Source organism: Ixodes scapularis, unplaced genomic scaffold (genome assembly GCF_016920785.2).
Source record: "Ixodes scapularis isolate PalLabHiFi unplaced genomic scaffold, ASM1692078v2 ptg002850l_1__unscaffolded, whole genome shotgun sequence".
Classification (NCBI taxonomy): Eukaryota; Metazoa; Arthropoda; class Arachnida; order Ixodida; family Ixodidae; genus Ixodes; species Ixodes scapularis.
In genome coordinates this window covers 1-7107 of record NW_024610273.1, presented here as the reverse complement: position 1 = coordinate 7107, position 7107 = coordinate 1, and positions in this window count along the sequence as shown.

Genomic DNA, 7107 nt, shown 5'->3' with positions numbered 1-7107 from the left:
GGCACCCGGAATAATAAACAAACTCTTACCCGAACCAAATCACCAGTGCGAAGCCCGGTAAAATTACGAGTCAATTCTTTTCGCGGCGGATTCAAGGGACGGACGTGAACATGAAGTTTCTCCGTTGATTTGTCGAAAGCTGACTACAGCGCTAGGACTACAGCGCCTTGGACGCCTCATCAGCGACAGGTGCCATCTTGTTTCGAAAGTCACTGACGTCACGTCAGCGTCGCGTTGCGATTGGTTGCCGCTTTGCGGTTCGTGAAAGCGGTTGGGTGAAATCGGTCTCGAAGCGGTTGGCAAAAACGCGCTCCAACCGCTCGATCCTAGCCGCTTCGCGGTTGAGAACGCGCGGATCCGCTTCGCGAACGCGGATCCGCTTCCAGTGTGAACGCGCCATAAGAGAGCCTCCACCGGTACTCTGTTTTTACACACGCCGGCTGCTCTTCCCAGTTAAGACGAGCCGGCGTTCGAGCATGTTGGCTCGTTGGAGTTGGCATGCCCAATTCCATTTCGAAGGGGAAAAAAAAGGTAAAACCAGATTCCCACGGTGCGATATTGCTTGCGAATTCACAGCTACGACGTCGGGCACCAGAACTTCCTCGAAGCTTTTTTTTTCTTTGGCTGCACGAGCGACGTCGCGGTTGCGAAATCGCAAGTAAAATCGCACCATGTAAATCAGGACTAAAGGGAAGCTGAAGCGGTTCTGTATTTGCGTAGAAACACTTAAATCATTTTCGTTTGACCTCCAGGGTCAAGAATATCGAGAATATTTTCCCATTCTGTGCACGCAGGCTGCAGAAAATCATTTCTAATGTACCGGAGAAGGCACCCTTTCCCGTCATAAAAGGAGTTTTCGGGAATCACCGCTCTCGCGCATCTTCAGCGCCTATCAAATCTATGCATGCGCATTCTTTCTATTTTCAAAAATGGTAGGAAAAGACGTCGTGACTGATGTCAGTGCGGCGGAATGCACCTGGCAAGCTTGCAATTGCACGCGCTGCCCACACCAGCGACAGGCACTTCGCGGGAGAAAGATCATTTTATGACGTAACGACTGGTCGGAGGTTTCTCGTGTTTTCTCGCATTTAATTACATCTTCGTAAACACGAACGTAATATTCGGATTCACAGGATAAAAATACGGTAGAATTCGCCTCTGACTCGCTTTTTTCTTCAATAACCTCTTCAGGTTTCCTTTGAGTGTGGCTTGATCTGGCCCAAATGCACGCCTGGGTGTGGTTCCCGGGAGTAATCGTCGGCGGAGCCACCTTTCGTGTTTCAGATGTTTGCCGACACCAGAAACGTCGCCGGCAAAAAAACATTGCTTTCGTGTAAATGAGAAAAAAAGGGCATACGATCACCACGGACGGCTTGCCTGAAGTAACATGACCCTTTTGTGAAACCGCCGTATAAAATATCTCGGACGAAAGGCGAAAAAAGAGAACGAGACAAAGAAAAACCATCCGTTCTTCGGCGCTTAAACATCCATAGAGGAGGTGGCAAATACGCCGAAACCTCGGGGGTCTGGTGCACGTCATTCCGAGCGGAAACAAACATTCACACATAAGCAATTGATTCCTATTATGCATACATATAGCGAAAATTGTAAGCTCTTGGCTCTTCTCTAGATTAATAGCTTTTTTTTTTTTTTTTTTTTTTTTGGTGGGGGGGATTCTTTAATCTACATGAAACTATTCTGCCGCCGTGAGATCCGAGATACTTTCTGCAGGAATGTGTGGATGGAGGCAGGGTTGCCCGAAGCGTGTTGATTTAGTGAGCAGTAATCGTACGGAGAGACGCCGTTCACTGTCGGAACGCGGTTCACCGGCGCCTTCCCAGAGAACACAGGGGCCGCCTTTCTGCGCTGCGTCAAGCGGAGCGGCCGAGGCCCGAATTTATGGACCAGACGTGCCGAGGGCCGCAGCTTTGAATTCGCCTTCTCCCTTTGAACCGGGCTCAGAGGTACGGCCGAGGAGAGAGGTCCAAACCAGAGGGTACCGACCCCGCGGGCCGCTGGGGCAAACCAATTCCAAATGAGCAGGCTGCTCGGTGTCAACTCGGCGTATACCTTTATCCGCTGTTGTAGGGTCGTAGCGAAACTGCCGAAGTTGAAATTCGACTAGGCTTTGCTTGTTTTAACTTTCTAACTAAAAGTTCTACGAAAGGTTTGCGAGGACGCGCGTAAATTAGCTGACGTCCAGGGGAACTGTGCGCCCAAAGTTGAAATGTCAGCTTCTATGTTGTGCCACGGCCGGACTGGAAGCGCGCGCACTCTTTATCGTCTTACGGCCTTTGCAATCGCCCAGGAGTCAATGGTATCTTTTCTCCGTATGTAGTTCACTTGCTTGCAGCCAGGGGCGCAACCACCTCACCCCACTTCACCCCACTCGGAGAGTCCCTTCGAGCTGCTTTGCGCTGGTGTTCGAGCTTCGTAGGTTGTTGTTTTGGCAAAGGTTTATTGAACTTCGCTCCGATTTAAGTCACTCTACTGACAGGCAGTGTCGTCAGCAAAGTGCGTTCCCTGTGACATGGACGGGACCTCTGTACTTGTCTGTATAGTCACTCAAAGCGCTTGGCTGGTTTAATTTGCAACAAGTTCCTCAGAATACTTCTGATTAACCCTGCAAAAACGGTCACGGACAGAACCGAAAAATCAGCAGGATATGTGCACAAGCCCTCAAGGAAGCACTTTAGGCTGTAATATGCACTGTGCGAAAATTGTACAGCCTACTACACCCTCGTCTAGAGAAGCTGACCACCTTCATGTGCGGCCTATGAAATGATGATGCAGAACACTGCAATAGATAGATTGGGCGTGCTTACATTTCACGAGAAAGTACGAATTATTTATCATTTAAAGTTCCTCGACGTAGAAGGGGTCCACCTCCTCCTGTTCTTGAGTTGCGACAGGAGTCCTGGAGGTAAAGACGAGTATAGTTCTTCCGCAATTGCATTCGCTGTCTCTACTTACTACTTTTTACACCCGCATCTCTCGGAGATGTGCGTCAAATATTCACCATTTTGGACTCATCAGAAGCGCATTAGATAGTGACTGAGGGTCTAAACGCAAGAATCAGGTGTCAAAGACTATAAAAATCTCGGGCGCTAGTTGCGACAGCGCTGAGATTCACTGTCAGACGCGCTCTGTGGAAACGGTAAAGAGTAGTTCAGAGGTGAGGTAACAGCGCCTCCCGCGAATTGCGGCGGGTGGTGGCAATTGCTCCAATTGCAAAGGCCGTAAGAAGAGAAAGAGAGCGCGCGCTTCCAGTCCGGCCGTGCTTGTGCAAACGTTGGTAACTATTCTCAAAAATTCATGAAACACTATATTGCGTAAATAATTGCCCCCCACATTTAGAAATGTTTTGTCGAAGTCGGGCAACACTGTCTGAGAAATCGAACCTCTCCGATGTTTCCGACCGTTTTGAAGGTTCTACGAAGAGGGCGAACCTCGAAATTCGATCATCAGATACGCTCACGCAGAAACGCAAGTTTTCCTATATTTGTTTCTTTTGTTGGGACAAAGGCAGTGTAGAGTAGGTGGCAAATGCATCTTTTGGTTTTGTCGCTGGGTTTGTGTGAGTGGGTCTATCAGATAGGGTGTCAGGAGACTACTCAATCAATCTTTTGCTACAGAGTCACGTGTATTTTTAGTAAAGCCAAAATATTCCACTGATCGAAACTCAAACTGAAGCATGTGCCCGGAGGCTCGGAGGAGAGAGTTGCCGGTAGTCACGTGGCTATCGCTTCCTACCCAGTTTTTCTCGTTCTTCCGTTTCTCGCATAGGGTTATTATAATAAACGCTAAAGGCTCAGCTGGCGATGGTGTCTACGGGACTTCCGGTTGCAAATTGAAGCAGACAGCATGCAGTCTACTTTTCCAGTCTTCCTGTGTATTCCTATGGGAAAACGCGCGTGAATTTTGTCTCGTCGCCGGAAAATAACATAAATAACTTTTGTTATTTCGGTTGTACCGGATAGTATGTACCTTTATTAATATTTTGAAAGTGTAATTGCTTCAGTTACAGCATTTTTCCTTTACCACCGAACGATGTTAAACTTCGCTATATTTCAGGCCCAAACCTCCGTTCCATGGCAGGTATGTAGAAACGAGCAACGATTCTAAGCAAAATAACAATCGAAAGGAATGCAGAGTGTGTTCAAAGTTCGCCAGCATTCCGTTGGTGCTTATATATTGCTAATATGCCTGTCCTCTCACTATATAAAAATGACCCCGCTGTGCATCTTTACGAGTGGTTAAAAAAACGTTCGAAACGTAAAGAATAAAGTACGTGGGCCACGTTGAACCTCTAGCGTACTACAGACTTGTACCGTACGCATTACAAGTAATCAAATTACTTGTAATCGATTACTTTTTGGAGTAATCTTCTAATCAGTTGATTACTGTTATTAGGCAGTAATCAGAAGAGTAATCTGATTACTTTTTGAAGTAATAAAATTACTTGTAACCGTTACAATTTGTCCACGGGACCCCCCCCCCCCCTCCCCCCCGGCACACGCCTTTTTTTTATGAAATGACAAAATAAAATCTGCTTTTTTTTTTTTCGAACGGAAAAAAGAAAGATTTTTGCGGAGCTGTAGGAAACGACGTCAATCTCTTTCTATGTACAGTTTCTGTGGAATGTCCGTGTTTTTTTTTCGAGCTGGGACTGGGAGTGGGAAGCCCCAGGGAAGCCACAGTGCGTGAAACAGCCCATTCAGTGCGAAGTTTGAGGAAGCAGAATGTAGCTTTGTGAGTCCTTCGTTCAAACTAGCCCCCTCACGCACACACACAGAAATAAAAAAAAATAAAAAATCCTGCTTAGGGTACCTACTCGCGGCCCGTAGGAGAACGAGAACCGAAGAATGCCTAAAGCGGATGCAAAATATAACAAAGGCAGTTGAAATATTTCCCCATTTTCCCTACGTGGTCTTTGTGACAAGCAATGTTTCGAGTTGAGAAGTGGTCGGGGCGATCTCTTCCGCTAATGGATACTACACATGATCCGTTTCAAATCCTGGAGCTGCTGCTCTTTTGTATAACATGCGAGCTCATCCACTTGTGAATAATAAAATGAGCGACGCAAACTTTGAGCGGCAACCCTTGCTCAAGCTTAACAAGATCTAGAACCACCTCCGCTCCCCCCCCCCCCCCCCCCCCCCCCACACACACACACACCGGCGAACGCCCAAATTATTAAACGTCTGCAAAAGAATTCTATCCTTGTGTCCGCAGTGTGAAGGTACGCAACGACTACGAAGAGGCAGCCAGTTTTTCTTCTTCAATACTTGTGCAAATGTGAAATATAGGTTGGAAGTAGTTCATTGTTATGAGCGCTAAAGATGTGTCTTCACACAATAAAGTAATCGGAAAAGTAACGATTACTTCTTTAAGTAATGTCCAATTACTTTTGCCGTCGAGTAATCAGGTAATCTAATCGAATACTTTTTAGCCAAGAGTAATAGTAATTGTAATCGATTACTTCTTTTTAGTAACGTGTACAAGACTGAGCGTACATTATAATAACTCTATGGTTTCTCGGGCGTGTTAGGCAGACGACGACGACGAGGACGTCGCCTGAACCGTCTGCCGTGCGACTGTTTCGTACTTATATCCCTTCCCCTCGATGTTCTGCGCTTGAAGATTGATTGGCGGGCACCACGAACGACAGTTCTCAAGTAGAGGACCCACGTCCTTCGCAATATTGGTCCGTCGTGCGGCGCCATCGCGTCGCACGTCGCCATATTGACAATGACGTGTACATGTACTTCTTGTGTTCTGTGCAAGATTTTTTTTCTCGATCAACGTACTTACAGTTTTTTTTGAAGTCACAAAAATTGGGGTTCATAATCTTTTTTATTTTTATTTTTAATGTTGAATTTGTGCTTAGATGACCCACGACTCTGAATATTTTTGGAACGTATTAGTTTGAACGGCACGCGACCATTGAAAAAGGGTCAGCGCCTGGAACCGGCCAATTCTCGGCCGGCGGTTTTCTGACTGAAAGAATACGAATTTTGAGCCGCAAATTGCATTCTGGGTAGTTGGATTCTCATAAGTTGTTTTCACATAAAAACATCGGCATGCATAAGTACCCTCTTGGTGTCCCTTTAAAGTTTAGGCAAGTTTGGCCGGCTAGGGTTAGGCCACTCGCTGGTATATCTATAGGTAAGGCCTATATTCGTATTTTTTGTTTCAGGCAAAATGATGACGTCTCAGAGGGTTTACGTAAAAAAAGCTGCGTTTCCCTCTGAAAAAAATTTAACGATCTTCTGCAATAGCCTAACCTCACCTGAATGTAACCCTAGTAGTTAGAAGAAAATACCGAAGCTAAAACAATAAACTACCAATGGCAAAAAAACCCAACTTCACCTGAGTGTAGCCCTAATAGTTGGAAGGAAATACCAAAGCTCCCAAACTTATCGTTCTGGAATCAACATTGAACTGCGAAAACCTTATTCTGACTAGGATAGTACGCCACTTTACAACAGAACCAGGCGCAGTGGCCCTTTTTGGCTGCGGTCTCTCTCTGATGAATCCACTATCGACTCCATGCCGTCGTCTGCTTCTGTATTCAGATCTGCAAATTACCGGCGACGACTATAAAAAAAAATATGGCAAATGCCAATGTGTTCGACGGGTTCATAAAAACGTTGCACTCAAGTAGCTCGGTGATTTAATTGGACGGCGATCTGTTGAAATGGGTTGGGGGGGGGGGGGGGGGGGGGGGGAGGTCAATAAGAACAACACTCGCAATTCAGACTTTACCAGCGGGGAACTTCGGTTTCGCCATGGGCTCTGCCCAGATATTAATTCGTCGTTGTAGGCGATCGTGCGCTCTTCGCGATGTCCTTGACCTTCGTTTGGCTTCTTTTCCCAGCCGTGCTCCCCGCTCTGTCCAAACAAGCTTCCTAGAATAAACGTCTCCAGCAAACCTCCAGCATCCTCTTCCAAACACTGAGCCCCAACCCCCGCCCCGCTGTCGCCATCGCCTAAACAACGCGAGCACTGTATCTTTCCCACCAACTCGGGGTTACTAGAGGAAGAAAGAGAGAGAAAGAGAGAGATTGGGACCATCGACTAAACGCTCCCATCTTGAGATATCCG